Source organism: Channa argus, chromosome 9 (assembly GCF_033026475.1).
Source record: "Channa argus isolate prfri chromosome 9, Channa argus male v1.0, whole genome shotgun sequence".
Taxonomy (NCBI): domain Eukaryota; kingdom Metazoa; phylum Chordata; class Actinopteri; order Anabantiformes; family Channidae; genus Channa; species Channa argus.
This window is the reverse complement of record NC_090205.1, coordinates 1,754,685-1,774,686: the sequence shown is the minus strand read 5'-3', so window position 1 is coordinate 1,774,686 and position 20,002 is coordinate 1,754,685.

The following is a 20,002-nucleotide window of genomic DNA, read 5'->3' as shown; positions in this document are numbered from 1 at the left end:
AAATCCTAACTCAAAACAGGAGAAAAGGTAGTAACAAAAAAAAGCGATTCTCACTCCTACTGTGGCTACCTGATGCTCAATATGTACAGTTATTTACAGAAATATCAAAACCAAGAAACTCTGTCAGTCCAGTCGAAAATCCCGTACAACTGAATGCTGGGTTGGTTGGGAGTGCCAGAGGAAGACCAGCTGGGGCTGCTGACATCTTGTTATATATGGAGGCAGACGCTCCATCCTGTCCAATCAGGTGTCGACAACGAGTTCGAATGGCCCAATCCGTGCCGACCACCTGTCGCTCAACCCCCCAACATACAAATAATAAAACACATAATGATTCAGGTCATAACAGTAAGAACAATTGAAAACCATTTAGAACACTTTCTTTAGAGCCTAGCTGCAGCATTTTGAATAACTTGTAAGTGATCAAGTAATGTCTTGCTAAAGCAGGTGAAAATTGTGTTAGGCCCTCCTCAGTCAAACTCTGCCTAGAGGAAGGGGGAGGCAATACACTACATGCAAAGACAACCAAAGTCATCAACGAGTCAAAAGTTGTCGCTGGATACTGTTGTGTATTGTTCCCTAGAAAATACATGAACAACCACATCACAGAGTAAGAGGACTGGACCGGAGAGCTGTGCCAAATATAGGAAGGAACAAAAAAGAACATGGTCTGTCTGTATATCAAACTGGATAGAAAATCAAAAAACTAAAAGGGCTTGTCAGCTGTATAATTGGGGTGGATATGCAGGTGCTAGATAGGGGGCAGTGAGCTTGTTTAAATTGATGGGAGCCAATGATCACCCAGAGCAGTTTATAAAAGGTTGAGAGACTGGTGGGAAGAGCTCTTTTTCTCTCTTCATTTTGGCGGCTTTGTGAAGATGATAGACCTGCATTCACAGCCATCATTTTTTAAAGCCAGCTGGAAACGTTACAGGTTTGGGCTGTGGGGTTTCTTTTGTTTGCTGCCATCTTGGCCATGTGGTTTTGACTGGACACTAGTTGTGACACACATACACGTAAATGTGAGGATATGGATGGGATAATGACTGCCAGAGGCCGTTCAGAATGGTTGCGACACCCCTACCCCCTCACCATGGAGGAATCTGACGCATGGTTTGAAACTGTTTTTTATTCAGTGGTGCGACTGGCGATCCCTGCGAAAACTGTTCGGCGACATTGATAAGACGATCCAAAAAGACATGGTCTACACAGCACCTGTGTATAATGTATTTGTTGACCACCAGCAGGTTGATCAGCAGGAGGTCTATTCAGGCCACAGACAGGGGTTTGTGGAAGAAGAACTCCCCTACAGTTTATATGTTAATCTACTCATGCATGAATCAATCGATAGACTCAGTAACACGCCCACACCATACGGCCGTACGACAATTACTGCAGAAGTTGTGGACGTTATGAGAGCTGTTTTTAGCCGGTGCATCTATGAGATGATATGGACATCCAAAAGAAAAATGTGTCACGGATGCATGGCTGAAGATGAACAAACAGGTTTGCCACACATGCCGTGATGATTCTAACAACAGTAACTATGACAAGGCTCTCTGGGAAATCTTCAAGCGTTCCTTCAGAGATTCTTTTGACCAGGTATTAGAACGTGTTTATTTTGAAATAACTGATGACTATAGGTATGACAACAGCTTCCTAAGCACCTAAGTTAAAAGAAGTATTGGTTCATTTCTGTTTTCTGAAGCGAACATAGAAAGCATGCTGCATAAAGAATATTATGATCCGTCCCAACCCTGAGGCCTTGGCAGTATTCAGAAATTGTATAATGCTGCGAGAGCAAACACAGGGGTCAAGCCATCGCTCTCAGAAGTTAAACAGTATTTGCTAAAACAGGATGTATATATTACTTCAGGTCCAGGCAGTTAAACATTTTCCCAGAAACAGGAACCTGGTTAGCAGCATAGACAAACAGTTTCAAGCTGATTTGGTGGACAGTCTGCTTATTCTGAGAAAAATTACAACGTGAGGTACCTGCTGACATGTATCAATGTTTTTTCCAAGTATGCGTGGGTGAGGTGTCTTAAAGATAAATTGGGGGTCTCTCAAACTCTGATGACAGATTCTGGTACAGAAATCTTTAATAAAACTTTCCAGAGAATGTTAAAGTCTTTTAATATTCTGCATTTTTTAACTGAAAATAAGACCAAGGCATGTGTTGCACAGCGGTTTAATAGAACTTTACGCACCAGAATGTGGCGCCATTTCTCTTCTGTTAATTCACGGTGATACGTAGAAATCATACAGGACTTTGTTGGTCCCGGAGCATTGTCCGTTTTTAAGTACAATTTGGGAGACACTGTGAGGACATCAAAACTGTGCAGTGTTTTTAGGAAAGGATATAAATAGACATTCAGCCACCAGTGGACAGATTAGTGGACTGTGCTGGTGAAATATTTGTATATTTTATGAAAAGGAGTTATAGCGGGTGATTGTTGATAAAGATAATGTTTATAAAATTGAAAAGAATTTGGATAGAAAAAAAGACATAAAAATATAGTTAGGATGGTGGTGGTGGTTAGGATGACCTGAAAATTTTAACTCTTTAATACCTGAAAAGGATATAATTGATCTGCATTGAAGTGGTTAACACAAGAACACACTAGTCCACACGAGCATTACATCGCGTGTAGCTGTGAGGAGCAGATCTTGTTTAACCATCATGGATAAAAAGGTTTTTTTTACATAAGCAACTCATCATCACATATATACATAAAAAACAATAAACAATAAAATATGGAATTACAGAACAAAGCTCGCGAGACCCATAGTTCTTAAGGACCCTCCCAAGGTGGGGCTTGGGTTACTCAGACGGATTCAGTCTTGCTGCTCCTCATCTACAAAAAAGCAGTGTCGGGTATTGTGGGCGAAGTGGTGTCTAATGTTGGGAGAAGCACGCAGATGCAGGAGGGAAATGGGCTAGCGGTGTACTGTAGACCAATAAAAAGGCCTCCTGTGGGATATAGGCGTGATGTCAAAGAGCCCAAAACCAGTAGAAATTGGGTAAAACAGCAAGGATTGCTAAGAAGAAACCTGCCGACAAAAGAGGCAGGACCACAAGTAGAGCAGGCCTGAAAAGCACCAACATCTTCTGAAATAAACAATGGTGTTGAGTTACAGCCAGTCACATGAGTGTCTAAAGAGCGAACTAGACATTTTTCTCATCTCTATACGATGACAAGTATTGTAAAATCCCCATATGTTGAAATCCCACTTCTCACTGATCCGAACTGATCAAGTGGAGAAGATTATCTAGACCTAAATAATACATATCTGTACATCCGTCTCAAAATCATTAACAGGTCAAATATTGCAAATGTGGAATCGGTGGATATAACACTGGGGGACAGGCTCATAACACAGTCCTCCAACACTTATCCATACAGAGGGATTCTGGAACTGCTTACAAACTATGGAAGAGAAACTCTATACATGCAATTCAGTACAGCTCTGTTTTGCATGGATACAGCTAATAACATGGACAATTCAGCAATAGATGGTGACAATGAAGGTCTTGCATCAAGGGCTGATTATATCCACTGTATAAAAACAACACAATAACACAAAACTACACAACTGTTACTTAGCAACATCTACCTGCCCAGTTTGTGAAGTGGTAGTGGCAGTGTGCAAACAGTTGCAAAAAAATGAAAGGTACTCTTTGCAGTTAACTTTAAAGTTTACTTTAAATTAAACAGTACACTCATTAACAAGAAGAAAAAGGGAAACAAATATGTTTGCTGATATTTTTTTTTATCCTGAAATAACATTCACACACTTCTAGAGCAGGTCGACTGGCCACACTGAGCGATACAGACAGAAGGGCCTTAGTGAAGGAGGTTACCAAGAACCCGATGATCACTCTGAAAGAGCTTCAGTGCTTCTCTGACGAGAGAGAAGGACCTTCCACAAGAACAACCATCTCTGCAGCAATCCACCAGTCAGGCCTGTATGGTAGAGTGGCCAGATAGAAACCACTCCTCAGTAAGAGGCACATGACAGTCACCTGAAGGACTCTCAGACTCTCTGGTCTGATGAAACAAAGATTGAACTCTTTGGCCTGAATGCCAAGTGTCATGTCTACGGGAAACCAGGCACTGCTCACCACCTGGCCAATACCATCCCTACAGTAAATGACCAACAGGACTCGGGATCGGCTGCTCGTGCGGTAAGCGTATTGCGTCACTTCCTGTTTCTGCACACTCTTGGGTTTCTACCGAAGGACTGTTTACTGATTAATTGTAGCTGTTATTTTTACTTAAATAATTGATTTCTTCACACAAGAATTAATACTTAGTCGTAACATACGCTTGTATTACACAAGCACCTGCTTTTGCAAAACATAACCAGCTAAAGTTTACAAATTCCACATTTCACTTATATTAGCTTCGTTAGCTTAGCAGTTATCCATTAGCAATGGCTTCTCTGTCTCCCTCTGTCTCTCCTTCTCTCACTTGCTCGGTGTGTCTCATGTTCAGTTTTTCCTCTGCCTCCTTTAGTGATAATGGTTTATGTAATAAGTGTAAGGTTTTTGCAGCATTGGAGTCGAGGCTCACGTAATTGGAAGCACAGCTCCGCACCATGGAAAACAACTCAGCTAGTCAGGCCCCGGTAGCTGATGCGGGCCGACCTAGCGTAGCCCCTGCTAGCTGTCCCCCGGCAGTTCCCGAGCAGCCGGGAAGCCAGTCCGGCTGGGTGACGGTTCGTAAGAGATCTAATGCTAAACAGACGCCCGAGGTTCACCACCAGTCGGTTCACGTTTCTAACCGATTTTCCCCACTCAGCGACACACCCGCTGAGAAACCAACTCTGGTAATTGGCAGCTCCATAGTCAGAAACGTGAAGTTAGAGACTCCAGCGGCCGTAGTAAAATGTCTTCCTGGGGCCAGAGCGGGCGACGTTGAATCATATTTGAAACTCCTGGCTAAGGATAAACGTAAATACAGTAATATTATTATTCACGTGGGAGTTAATGACGCCCGATTACGCAAATCGGAGGTCACTAAAATGAATGTTGAATCGGTGTGTAACTTTGCCAAAACAATGTCAGACTCCGTAATTTTCTCTGGCCCCCTGCCAAATCTGACCAGTGACGACATGTACACCCGCATGTCGTCATTCAACTGCTGGCTGTCTAGGTGGTGTCCAGCAAACGATGTGGGTTACATAGACAATTGGAAACGTTTTTGGGGAAAACCTAGGCTGATTAGGAGAGATGGCATCCATCCTACTTTAGATGATGCAGCTTTCTTATCCAGAAATATGGCTGGTTTTATTAAACAACCAAAAGTATGACAATCCAGAGTTGAGCCTAGGATGCAGAGATCCAGTCCTACACGCCTCTCTGCAGTGTCCTTACAACCGTCATCCCCCCAAAACTCCCACATACCTATAGAGACTGTGTCTGTTCCCCGACCTAAATTACATAAAGTAAATATGACAACAAGAGGAGTTAATCATAATAACCTAATAAAAGTTAAGACTACTCCTCTTACAGAACAAAACCCCAAAACTAATAAATGTGGATTATTAAATATCAGATCTCTCTCTTCTAAATCTCTGTTAGTAAATGACTTAATAAGTGATCATCAATTCCATTTATTTTGTCTCACTGAAACTTGGTTGCAGCAGGAAGAATATGTCAGTTTAAATGAGTCATATTAATGATCATGTTCCTAGAAGCACAGGCTGAGGTGGAGGAGTAGCAGCAATCTTCCATTGTAGCTTATCAATAAATCCAAGACCTAAACATAGTTATAACTCATTTGAGAGCCTTACTCTTAGCCTTTCAAAACTAAACTGGAAAACTCAAAAACCACTATTATTTGTTATCGTGTACCGTCCTCTAGTCCCTTATTCAGAGTTTTTGATTGAATTTTCTGATTTTCTATCTGATTTAGTGCTTAGTACAGACAAAGTCATTATAGTGGGTGACTTTAACATTCATGTAGATGCTGACAGTAACTGCCTGAGCACTGCGTTTAATTCATGATTAGATTCAATTGGTTTTTCCCAAAATGTAAATAAACCCACTCACTGTTTTAGTCACACGTTAGACCTTGTCCTTACGTATGGAATTGAAGCGGATAATTTAACCATATTTCCTGTTGAGGTCTGTACATCATATGCGCTCTTTACTCATTGTATACGGTAGTGTTACACCCAAAATGTTCTGTACCTTCTCATTATTTTTACTTCATTTTTACTTTATCTCCACACGCAGCATGAACGAAGTGTTCCTGCGCTCAACAGGTTATGGGCCCAGAGTGGAAGATAAGTGAACGTCTTAACAGTCTCTTTTACGGACATTTTTGGTGCGACGCATTACGCGCGATAAAGAAGCCGATTTAGCAAGAACAGAGAAACTGATAAAATGGCAAGTCGAGCGACTGGGATCACGACTCCCCAACTTTACTTCGACGGCACAGAAGCTAAGTATGAGCTTTGGGAAACAAGATTCCTAGGATATTTGCACGTGCTAAAGCTAAAAGACACTATCCTGAATGTGCCTGCTAATGCTATTACCAATTCTGTCGTGGCAAAAACTGTAAGGCAAGTTAGGAGGCAAAAAGGCAACTTACAAGTGAATGATAATGGTGAATTTAATCAGCAAAATGGAGAAACATGCAGAGCAGAACAGAACTACACTCGTGAGCAGGTCAATCTGATTGACCCAGATATGTAGGTTGTTCAGCCTTTTATACATACAACTCAACAGCTGGGTTCACACAAAGAACAAAGGGATGAGTCAATGCAAATCTACCTTCATACAATGTGGTCAGGAGTCTTATTTAGCAGAATGGACGGAAAGATGAATGCAGCAATGTACAGAGACATCCTTGATGAAAACCTGTTCCAGAGTATCTGGACCTCAGACTGGGGCCACAGATCTTTCAACAGGACAACAACCCTGAGCAAACAGCCAAGATAACTATGGGACAACTCTATTAATGTCCTTCAGTGGCCCAGCCAGAGCCCATACTTGAACCAGATTGAACATCTCTGAGGAGATCTGAAAATGGCTGTGCACTGTCCAAACTGATGGAGTTTGATAGGTACTGCAAAGAAGAAAGTGGAGAAACTGCCCAGAAAGGTGTGAGCCAAGCTTGTAGCATCATACTCAAAAAGACTCCAAAAGGCTGTAACTAGTGCTAAAGGTTCTTCATCAAAGTATTAAGCAAAGGTGAATACTTATGTGCATGTGATTTGTTTTTTTTGTTTTTGTTTTTTTTTATACATTTGCCAATATTTCAAACTCCTTTCATGTTGTCATTATGGGGTATTGTTTGCAGAATGTGGATGAAATTGAATTGAAATGAATTTAATCTGTTTTGAAAAAGTTACTGTGAATAGTTTCTGGATGCACTGTAAGATGGAAGGATTAACTCCATGTGGAATCTCCTGCACTGATAGTTGGTAGCTGTTGTTTGATATGTTTCAGTTGAGCCAAACAGAAGCGATGGTTGCTCTTCTGCCCCTTCAACTTATAGGTGATGTGTGTGCTATGTGGTCGTAATAAGAGTTATACAACCAGTACTCACTAGTACAGCCATCAATGTCACACACCACACAAAATCATGGCTGCGACTATGCATAAAGTTAATGTGACCCACTATTTAGTTCAGAGTCAATGATACAAAAATGTAACATATAAAAGAGCATCAAATCATCTTTCAGGTGTGGACAGCCGCTGTCAGTTAGCTGGGATATAGGAAGATTCTTTTGGGAATGATTAAAAAACCATATTCTAAGGTGGATATTATTCCCCATAATGATAACAATCACGTTTCAACATCTTTTCTATGTGCGATCTTCAACATTTCTTGTCCATGACAAGACAAGACACACATTTCTTTTAATAATGTAGTGAAAAGTAGACAAATCAGTGTTGATGAAGGCAGCTAATGTAGAGACCACTCTGAGCTAATGTGAGTTTTTTTTAACAAAAAGTGTTCCGTGTTCTTCTTCTGTGACATTTTTTATGGTGTTTGACATTCACAGTGTTGCATTACTGCCACCTTCAGGTGCTATTTTCTCTCAAGGTTCATACGTACGTTAAGTAAGCGGAAGAACAAGCGCCACTGCCTGAGCTAGTTTTAAGCCGCCCTGCATTGTAAGTAAGTAATTTCATTACTTGTTTTGCAATAGACATTATTGTTGAATGTTTTTTATGTTCTGTCGTATAACATTGTTTAAAGTGTGAAATTTGAAGAATTTAAAAAGATAACAGAAGCTTTTCAATGTTAGCTAGCTAGCTTCTTTACGCTAATTAGCGTTGGCTCCCAAGGTCAGCTATCAGCAAATGATCTAGGTGGAAGGGTGTATAATCAGCTGAAAACCGTTTACATTTTTACCATCTTAGTTTTGTAAATTACGGCCAAATAAAATATTGGCCTTAATGGAGGTCTGCAGTCTCTCAGTGAGAGAAACACTTAATGTTTTTCTGTCCTGCAGCTAACAAGTTTGCAGAGACGTCTTCTAACTACTGGTAAAACATATATTTAAGTCAGTTGTCCCAGTTAATATTAGGATTAGCTTTTCCTAAATCTAACGTCTTAATTCAAACAATCTTAGTAAGCAAAGTTTCACTTGTTCTATTGGCAAATTGTTTTTTGTTTTGCAAGAATTTTCATTGCAGTGAATGAAAATGAGGTCTTGATATAAAATACTTGTGATGCAATGACTGCTGTGTCTCAGGCTCATTCACTCCAGCATTCAGGGTGTGTAACAACTAAGATAACTGAGCTGAAAGCAGCCAGGTCTCTGCGTGTTGTTGCAGTTGTTTTCTTAATGTGTTTTACTGCCCATATTACTGTCTGTTTTTTCAGAATGTCCCTGTTAATGCTTTTACTGCAGCCCTTTTATTGTCTATCAGCCCCTGTCTGTGACCTATGCCTCATCTTACCCCTAATTTAGAAAAGCTATCAGACTGATTTCTCTCTTCAAATACAGCATCTTGGCTCCTGTGAGACTAACATGCTGTAAACACAGATTGCGGACTGACTGAAATGCAAAATGTGAAATTCCTGAGAATTCCTCAGCTTGGTAAAGATCCCTGTAGGAGCTTGAAACCAGAGGAGATGATTGCAAGTGGAAATCTGTTTTTGATAGTTATCTGATTTAACCCATGGCAATCAATGCATGGGCGATGACTTCGTCTCACTTGCCCAGAAATAGAAATCCTGCACCTGCTGGTGAAGGTGAGTCTGATTAGTCCGGCAGACAAAACTTAATTAATGTACTTCTCCACTGTAAGTTGTTCAGGTACCAGGACGAAGTAGAGTTGACTGTGTGGGTATGACACTGGCGTCTATGGCACAATCATAGGAGTGATGTGGTGGCAGAGAGGCCTTGTTTTTGTTACAGACCTCATTGAAGTCCAGATAAATTACAGGTGAGAGGATCTAACCCCAACCCTTAGGTGTGGTAGCAGGAGGAGTAAGAGCAGCATGAGATACTATATTAAAAACAATCATGTGGTCTTTTCCAATAAATGTATATAATGTATAATGTATAATGCAAAAATATAATGTATATTAAAAAGATTTTGGTTCACAGTGAAAAACTGAGTAAACAACAACTGTTTTATGGCCACAAAAAACATGTAGAGAGCAACTTATAATACAACCAAAACTGTAAATGAAAGGGGAGAAAGTAGAACAATGGAAGTAGAGAGAGAAAAAACACAAAGTGATGAATATGAGGATGTGATGTAATTAGCGAGAGAGAGAGGGATGAAGGTTAAGACAGAAAATAATAAATCAGTTGTCTGACAGAGTTTTAGTCAGAAGCTGTCAGGGCTACAGCTTCTCCTCCTCCTCTCTCTGAGGATGGACAATCAGAACAGAGCAGAGCTCTGCTTTCCACAACTCCTCAATGCCTCCTGCAGGAAACCAAAGCTCAGTCAGTTTACATTTGCCCTCATGTATTCGCTGTACTTCATCTCTCTGTTCACTGTGATTCTCAACCTGCTCGTCATCATCTCAGTCTCCCACTTCAGGTAAAGATAAACTCAGCAAAACGTACAATTGATTCTTTTTATAAGTGAAAATGTTACTTAGAGTTAGTGTGTGAATAACTTCACATATTGACACCAGACGTATTTTCTGCTTTGCTGACAATGTTTTTGAATGTTAAATGTCCAGATGTGCCACATGTAAGACATATGACTTTACATTAATGTCTGATATTACATTACATGTCTTTGTCTCCCTGCAGGCAGCTGCACACACCCACCAACCTCCTCCTCCTCTCTCTGGCTGTGTCTGACTTTCTCTTGGGGTTTGAGTCAGTGGTAGAAGTTTTTCGAGTAACAACCTGTTGGTTTCTTGGTGACATCATGTGTTCTCTATTCATCTATGTGAGCTCATTCATTTTTGGTGCCTCAATAGGAAACATGATTCTTATATCAGTCGACCGCTATGTGGCTATTTGTGACCCTCTGCATTACTCCACCAGAGTCACTGTTAAAAGAGTTAAATTGTGTGTTTGGATGTGTTGGACCTTTTCTGTTGTTTATAATAGTCTGGTTTTAAGGGATTTCTTGACTAAACCAGGTGTGTATAAGTTCTGCCATGGACGGTGTGTGGTGTTCATTGACAGCATTTCAGGAATGTTTGATGGAATTTTTTCATCTATTGCTCCAGTCACTGTGATCATAATTTTGTATATGAGAGTGTTTGTGACGGCTGTGTCTCAGGCTCGTGCCATGCGCTCTCATGTTGCAGCCGTCACACTACAGCATTCAGGGACTGTAATGAATAAGAAATCTGAGCTGAAAGCAGCCAGGACTCTGGGTGTTGTTGTACTTGTGTTCTTAATCTGTTTCTGCACATATTTCTCAGCCCTTTTTGCACCAGATTCCTCTGCTGATAAGTTACGTTCAACCATTGGTGTCTTCCTGTTGCAAGTTAACCCCTGTCTGAACCCTGTGATCTACGCCTTGTTCTATCCCTGGTTTAGAAAAGCTATCAGACTCATTTTCTCTCTTCAGATACTGCAGACTGGCTCCCGTGAGACCAAAATGCTGTAAACAGAGACTGTGCACTGACTGAAATGTGATCTGCTCTATGGACAAAGAATTTCATTTGTTCATGTTCTTCCGTGAGTGAATTCACAAATCCAAACTGTGAAAATTTGCAGTTCTTAAAGTTGTTACTGTCAGATAATCTGTTGTAATTTTTCCCTATAAGTGATGCTGCATACTATCAGTAACCAGTCATACACACTCCCTGCTGCAGATACTGCAGATTCTTTCCTTTACTTTAGAATTCTGACTAATAATAATAATAATAATAATAATAATATTTTTTGTTTGATAACATGCAATTTGTTCGTTTGGCCTCCAGATGTCAGTGTAACCATATTGTTAAACTGCCTTAGACTAGAGAACAGAACAGGAAAGTGTTGATGCAGGTTTGGATTGTTTCAATTGGCAGAAATACACAGTATCAATACTGCAAACACCTGCCTAAAAACAATACTCCAATAGAAGTACAAGTTTATCATCTTTCACTCAACTCGAAGTACTACAAAATTAACTTTTGTGTACATAAACTTGCGCATGAGTACAGCACAAAGATGGTCATCGATCAGCGTGAGATACTGATGCATTTAAGTATTTTTAAATCAATTGCTCAACTGCTAAACTTGATGCAGTCCTGTCCAGAGTTGTTCGACATGTGCCTCATGAATAAAGTTTCTGTGGAAGTCTAAAATGTTCAGGCCTTGTTAATTCATGTACAGATTTAAAGAGAGAATAACTTCAAAAACCTGATTTTTTACAATTTAATTTAGAAAATTATTAAGAATACTCTACATTATGCATCCCCATCACACAGCTGTAAAGAAAAATGGATCAAAGTTTCTTTAGTTCAACTGCACTTTATTCATTGTTTTAAGATTAAAGCGTTCAATACAATACTTGTGTGATATTAATAAATAAAGTCGATGTCAATATTACACAGTCAGAGGCCTTGAGGTTGTTGAAGGTTGATGAAGAAAAAAGAAAACCAAGAGGCCTACAGCATCAATAAAGCAAATGCAGGAATTCCTATCAAGTGCCGGTTGTGTACTACATAAATGTGACAATAGTTTTTTTATATGACTGGGCTGTGGGGTTGGGTGGCCAGACAGAAGACTTTTCTTACAAAGAAAACCATCTAAGCCTGGCTCCTACATTAAGTGTGACAACATGATACACACAGTGACACATGGTGGTGGCAGTTTTATGCTTTGGGGCCATTTTTGTTCACCTGGAACTTGGGCTTTAGTCAAGATGAAAGGAATTATGAAACATTATGAAAATATCAGTCATTTTTATCACAAAACCCACAGGCCTCTGCTAAAAAGCTGTGGATGAAGAAGAATTTCACCTTTCAGCATGATAAGAGCAACATACCTCCAAATCAACAAATTTTTACAATGGCCCAGCCTGGACCTGAATCCAACTGAAAATCTGTGGCGTGACCTGAAAAAGGTTGTTGATGCTTTCACAGTCTTACAGATTTGTAACACTTTTGCAGTCGGCAAAGATTCCCAAAGCAAGATGTGGCACACCGATAAACTGCTACCCCCTAAAGACTGACTGCTGTCATGAAGTCAAAAAGTACTTCACCAAATTATTTTAGTTTAATGGTGTGTGTATTTTGGTTTTTATTCTTCGGCTGAAAAGATTATAGATCCCATTGAAGCTGTAAATTCTGAAGTGATTTTTCATGATCTGATATATTTACATTTCGACAACCTGGCATTTTAACAGGGTTGTGTAAACTTTTTATATCCACTGTATAAAAACAACACAATAACACAAATCTACACAACTGTTACTTAGCAACATCTGCCTGCCCAGTTTGTGAAGTGGTAGAAAGCAGCAGTAAATCTCAGTGTGCAAACATACAGTGGCAAAAAAAGTAAATTAACTATGTGCAGTGTTCTGATTTTCTGCATGAAGTGGTCATTAAATGTGATTTGATCTTCACTGGCACAAATACAGATGCAAAAAAATGAATGGTACTGTTTGCAGTTACCTTTAAAGTTTACTTTAAATTAAACAGTACACTCATTAACAAGAAGAAAAAGGGAAACAAATATGTTTGTTGATAATTTTTTTTTTATCCTGAAATAACTCTTCACATTCTTCCTAGAGCGGGTCGACTGGCCACACTGAGCGATACAAACAGAAGGGCCTTAGTGAAGGAGGTTACCAAGAACCCGATGGTTACTCTGAAAGAGCTCCAGTGCTTCTCTGACGAGACAGAAGGACCTTCCACAAGAACAACCATCTCTGCAGCAATCCACCAGTCAGGCCTGTATGGTAGAGTGGGCAGATAGAAACCACTCCTCAGTAAGAGGCACATGACAGTCACCTGAAGGACTCTCAGACTCTCTGGTCTGATGAAACAAAGATTGAACTCTTTGGCCTGAATGCCAAGTGTCATGTCTACGGGAAACCAGGCACTGCTCACCACCTGGCCAATACCATCCCTACAGTAAATGACCAACAGGACTCGGGATCGGCTGCTCGTGCGGTAAGCGTATTGCGTCACTTCCTGTTTCTGCACACTCTTGGGTTTCTACCGAAGGACTGTTTACTGATTAATTGTAGCTGTTATTTTTACTTAAATAAGTGATTTCTTCACACAAGAATTAATACTTAGTCGTAACATATGCTTGTATTACACAAGCACCTGCTTTTGCAAAACATAACCAGCTAAAGTTTACAAATTCCACATTTCACTTATATTAGCTTCGTTAGCTTAGCAGTTATCCATTAGCAATGGCTTCTCTGTCTCCCTCTGTTTCTCCTTCTCTCACTTGCTCGGTGTGTCTTATGTTCAGTTTTTCCTCTGCCTCCTTTAGTGATAATGGTTTATGTAATAAGTGTAAGGTTTTTGCAGCATTGGAGTTGAGGCTCACGGAATTGGAAGCACGGCTCCGCACCATGGAAAACAAAACTCAGCTAGTCAGGCCCCGGTAGCTGGTGTGGGCCGACCTAGCGTAGCCCCTGCTAGCTGTCCCCCGGCAGTTCCCGAGCAGTCGGGAAGCCAGTCCGGCTGGGTGACGGTTCGTAAGAGATCTAATGCTAAACAGACGCCCGAGGTTCACCACCAGTCGGTTCAAGTTTCTAACCGATTTTCCCCACTCAGCGACACACCCGCTGAGAAACCAGCAGCCGTAGTCAAATGTCTTCCTGGGGCCAGAGCGGGCGACGTTGAATCATATTTGAAACTCCTGGCTAAGGATAAACGTAAATACAGTAATATTATTATTCACGTGGGAGTTAATGACGCCCGATTACGCAAATCAGAGGTCACTAAAATGAATGTTGAATCGGTGTGTAACTTTGCCAAAACAATGTCGGACTCCGTAATTTTCTCTGGCCCCCTGCCAAATCTGACCAGTGACGACATGTACACCCGCATGTCGTCATTCAACTGCTGGCTGTCTAGGTGGTGTCCAGCAAACGATGTGGGTTACATAGACAATTGGAAACGTTTTTGGGGAAAACCTAGGCTGATTAGGAGAGATGGCATCCATCCTACTTTAGATGATGCAGCTTTCTTATCCAGAAATATGGCTGGTTTTATTAAACAACCAAAAGTATGACAATCCAGAGTTGAGCCTAGGATGCAGAGATCCAGTCCTACACGCCTCTCTGCAGTGTCCTTACAACCGTCATCCCCCCAAAACTCCCACATACCTATAGAGACTGTGTCTGTTCCCCGACCTAAATTACATAAAGTAACTATGACAACAAGAGGAGTTAATCATAATAACCTAATAAAAGTTAAGACTACTCCTCTTACAGAACAAAACCCCAAAACTATTAAATGTGGATTATTAAATATCAGATCTCTCTCTTCTAAATCTCTGTTAGTAAATGACTTAATAAGTGATCATCAATTCCATTTATTTTGTCTCACTGAAACTTGGTTGCAGCAGGAAGAATATGTCAGTTTAAATGAGTCAACCCCCCCAAGTCATATTAATTATCATGTTCCTAGAAGCACAGGCCGAGGTGGAGGAGTAGCAGCAATCTTCCATTCTATCTTATCAATAATTCCTAGACCTAAACATAGTTATAACTCATTTGAGAGCCTTACTCTTAGCCTTTCACACCCAAACTGGAAAACTCAAAAACCACTATTATTTGTTATCGTGTACCGTCCTCCAGTCCCTTATTCAGAATTTTTGATTGACTTTTCTGATTTTCTATCTGATTTAGTGCTTAGTACAGACAAAGTCATTATAGTGGGTGACTTTAACATTCATGTAGATGCTGACAGTAACTGCCTGAGCACTGTGTTTAATTCATCCCAAAATGTAAATAAACCCACTCACTGTTTTAGTCACACGTTAGACCTTGTCCTTACGTATGGAATTGAAGCGGATAATTTAACCATATTTCCTGTTGAGGTCTGTACATCATATGCGCTCTTTACTCATTGTATACGGTAGTGTTACACCCAAAATGTTCTGTACCTTCTCATTATTTTTACTTCATTTTTACTTTATCTCCACACGCAGCATGAACGAAGTGTTCCTGCGCTCAACAGGTTATGGGCCCAGAGTGGAAGATAAGTGAACGTCTTAACAGTCTCTTTTACGGACATTTTTGGTGCGACGCATTACGCGCGATAAAGAAGCCGATTTAGCAAGAACAGAGAAACTGATAAAATGGCAAGTCGAGCGACCGGGATCACGACTCCCCAACTTTACTTCGACGGCACAGAAGCTAAGTATGAGCTTTGGGAAACAAGATTCCTAGGATATTTGCACTTGCTAAAGCTAAAAGACACTATCCTGAATGTGCCTGCTAATGCTAATGTTGAAGAACTAGCCGAAGACGCATGAAAAAATGCAGATTACTATGCTGAGCTAATAAGGCTAATAGACAAAAGAAGCCTCTCGCTGATAAGACATGAAGCCAGTGATGATGGTAGAGGAGCCCTGAAGATATTAAAGGAACATTATTGTGGAAAAAGCAAGCCACGGATAATAAACATTCACACATCTATAACTGATTTAAGAATGGCAGAAACCGACAGTGTTACAGACTATATTATAAGGGCAGAGAACATTATTACAGCTCTGAGAAATGCTGGCGAGCCATTGAGTGACGGTCTAATTGTAGCCATGATCCTAGGCGGGCTCCCAGACTCCTTCAAACCACTAGCTGTCCATGTGACACAAAAATGAGGACAATGTCACTTTTGCAGACTTTAAGAGAAGATTACGAGTCTACGAAGAGTCAGAAAAAATGAGAATAACGGGGACAACAGATAATGTAATGGAAACACTACATGGAAGAGTTAATACTAAATCAATTCAACTTTTCAATTCAACTTTATTTATACAGCGCCAATTCACAACAAAGTCATCTCAGGGCACTTTACAGAATAAAGTCAAGATTATAAAGATATATAAAGAGAACCCAACAATTCCCCCTGGAGCAAGCCATAGGCAACAGTGGAGAGGAAAAACTCCCTTTAACGGAAGAAACCTCCAGCAGAACCAGGCTCAGGGTGGACGGCCATCTGCCTCGACCGGTTGGGGTGAGTGGAAAGGGGAAAGAGAAAAGAACAGAGCAACAAAAAGCAACAACAAAACATCGGGCAGATTGGTAGGACCAGTAGCTGCACGCTGGAAGACACACAGCTTCAAAGCCGGGGGACACCTGCAGAAAGGGACAGAGAGAGGGGGACAGAGGAGGACTGAGGACAGAGTTAATGACATACAGTGGTGACAATTGCTGGATGAGAGGAGAGGAGAGATGGTCAAGAGGAGGAAAGGAGCTCAGTGCATTGGGGGGTGGGTCCCCCAGCAGTCTAAGCCTACGGCAGCATAACTATAACTAACTATATGCTTTATTAAAGCGGAAGGTTTTAAGCCTAGACTTAAAAGTAGAGAGGGTGTCTGCTTCCCGAATCTGAACTGGGAGCTGGTTCCACAGGAGAGGAGCTTGATACCTAAAGGCTCTACCTCCCATTCTACCTTTGCAAATTCTGGGAACCACAAGTAGGCCTGCATTCTGAGAGCAAAGTGGTCTACTGGGATGATATGGTGCTATGAGGTCTTCTATATATGATGGAGCCTGACCAGTCAGAGCTTTATATGTAAGAAGCAGGGTTTTAAATTCTATTCTAAATTTAATAGGAAGCCAATGGAGAGAAGCTAGTGAAGGTGAAATATGATCTCTCTTGCTAGTTCCAGTCAGCACTCTTGCTGCAGCATTGCTGCAGGCTCTTTAGGGAGTTAGTGGGGCATCCTGAAAGTAGGGAATTACAGTAGTCCAACCTAGAGGTAACACATGCATGGACCAGTTTTTCGGCATCACTTTGAGACAGGATGCTCCTAATTTTGGCAATGTTCCGTAGGTGGAAGAAGGCTGTTCTAGAGATTTGTTTTATATGTGAGTTAAAGGACAGATCCTGATCAAAAATAACTCCAAGGTTCCTTGCAGTAGTACTGGAGGCCAGACTTATGCCATCTAGTGTAACAATATGGTTGGACATTATATCTCTGAGATTTTTGGGCCCAAATACTATGACTTCAGTTTTGTCTGAGTTTAAAAATAAAAAATTGTGGGACATCCAGGCCTTTATGTCTTGTAGGCTTGAAGCTTTATTAACTGATTATTTTCATCTGGTTCCATAGATAAATATAGCTGGGTATCATCAGCATAACAGTGGAAATTTATGGAGTGTTTTCTAATAATGTTGCCTAAAGGAGACACATATAAAGTAAAGTATTGGTCCTAAAACAGAGCCTTGTGAAACTCCATAGCTAACCTTTGTGTGCATGGAGGATTCATCATTAACATGAACAAATTAAAATCTATCAGATAGATAAGATTTAAACCAACCTAGTGCAGTTCCTGTAATTCCAATTTCATGTTCCAGTCTCTGTAATAAAATGTTATGATCAATGGTATCAAATGCAGCACTAAGATCTAACAGAACAAGTATAGAGATGAGTCCATTATCTGAGGCCATGAGAAGATCGTTGGTGACTTTTACCAGTGCTGTTTCTGTACTATGATGAACTCTAAATCCTGACTGAAAGTCTTCATACAAATTATTCCTATGAAGGTGATCAGCTAATTGTTTTGCGACTACTTTTTCAATTATTTTAGAAATAAAGGGGAGATTAGATATTGGTCTGTAATTGGCTAAAACACCTGGGTCAAGACAGGGTTTTTTAAGTAATGGTTTAATTACAGCTACCTTATAGGCCTGTGGTACATAGCTTGTTTCTAAAGATAGATTGATGATATTTAATATGAACGTATCTATTAAGGGGAAAGCTTCCTTGAGCAGCTTAGTTGGAATAGGGTCTAGCAGACAGGTTGTTGGTTTAGATGAGGTAATAATTGAAGTTAGCTCAGTGAGATCTATGGGTAAAAAGCAGTCTAACAGGGAGTGGGGCCTTATCGATGACTCTAGCACTGTTGAACATGAAGATCTATCTGTAATTTTTGGGGGGAGGATCTGGTGAATTCGTTCTCTAATAGCTACAATTTTATTCATAAAGAAGGTCATGAAGTCATTGCTGCTCAAAGTTAAGGGAATAGTAGGCTCAACAGAACTATGGCTCTTAGTCAGCCTGGCTACAGTGCTGAACAGAAACTGGGGTTGTTCTTGTTTTCTTCTATTAATGATGAATAATATGCTGTTCTGGCATCACTGAGAGCTTTTTTGTACATTTTTAAACTATTTTTCCAGGCTAAATGAGATTCTTCTAACTTTCTGGAACGCCACTTCCTTTCTAACTTTCGTGTTTCCTGTTTTAAGTTGCGTGTTTGTGAACTATACCATGGAGATCGCCTCTGCTGGTTTACTGCCTTTTTTTTCAGAGGGGCAACACTATCGAGTATTGTACGTAGTGAGGCTGCAGAATTGTCAACAAGATAATCTAGTTGTGCAGGAGTAACATTAAGGAGACTACTTTCCATTATATTAACATATGGTGAAGCAAATGATGAAGAAATAATTTCTTTAAATTTGTTGACAGCTTTTTCACTTAAGCATCTGCTATAGTGGAATTTTCTCTAACTGCTATATAGTCCGTTATTGTAAATTCAAATGTTATGAAAAAATGGTCAGACAGAAGAGAGTTGTGAGGAAATGTTGAGAGCAGGAACACTTCGTTCATGCTGCGTGTGGAGATAAAGTAAAAATCATTCTGGTCTTTTTGGTCACACGATGAAACGTTTATTTAGCAAAAGAACAGCTTTGTCGGCTCTGTCCATCCGACACGGTCAGTCATAACGTGACAACAGTTTTCTTCTTCTCATCCCTAAAAGGTGTTTACCGTAATACAGGTAATGAGAAGGTACAGAACATTTTGGGTGTAACACTACCGTATACAATGAGTAAAGAGCGCATATGATGTACAGACCTCAACACCCCCACTCGCTCTTAGCTCATCAACTTAACACTTATGCACAAACATCTCAAGACTATTATATTGTCTTGATCAAATGGTACATTATAGACATTCTTAAGTAACAAACATGTCTTCAGTAAACATAGACAACTTCAGTTTAGTGGCTGGTTTTGTCATTATGTCAGCAACCATCTTTTCACTTGGGCAATATTCTAGATTGACTCTGCCAGTGTTGACAGTTTCCCTCATAAAGTGGTACTTGATGTCAATGTGTTTACACCTCTGCCTGTTAACTGGGTTTCTGGCTAGTGCTATAGTACCTTGGTTGTCTTCGTACACTATGGTGCTTGTATATTCATACGAATCAATCCCTGTGAGTAGTTGTTCCAGATAGATGCTTTCCTGTATAGCTGATGCTAAGGACACATGTTCTGCCTCACAAGTAGACAGTGCTACTGTTGGTTGTTTCCTTGTTTTCCATGCAATCAGACCACTGTTTTTGCTTAGACTGATACAATAACCTGATGTACTGCGTCTGTCCGTAGTGTCTGATGCCCAGTCAGCAACACTGTACACTATTAGACCCAATTTT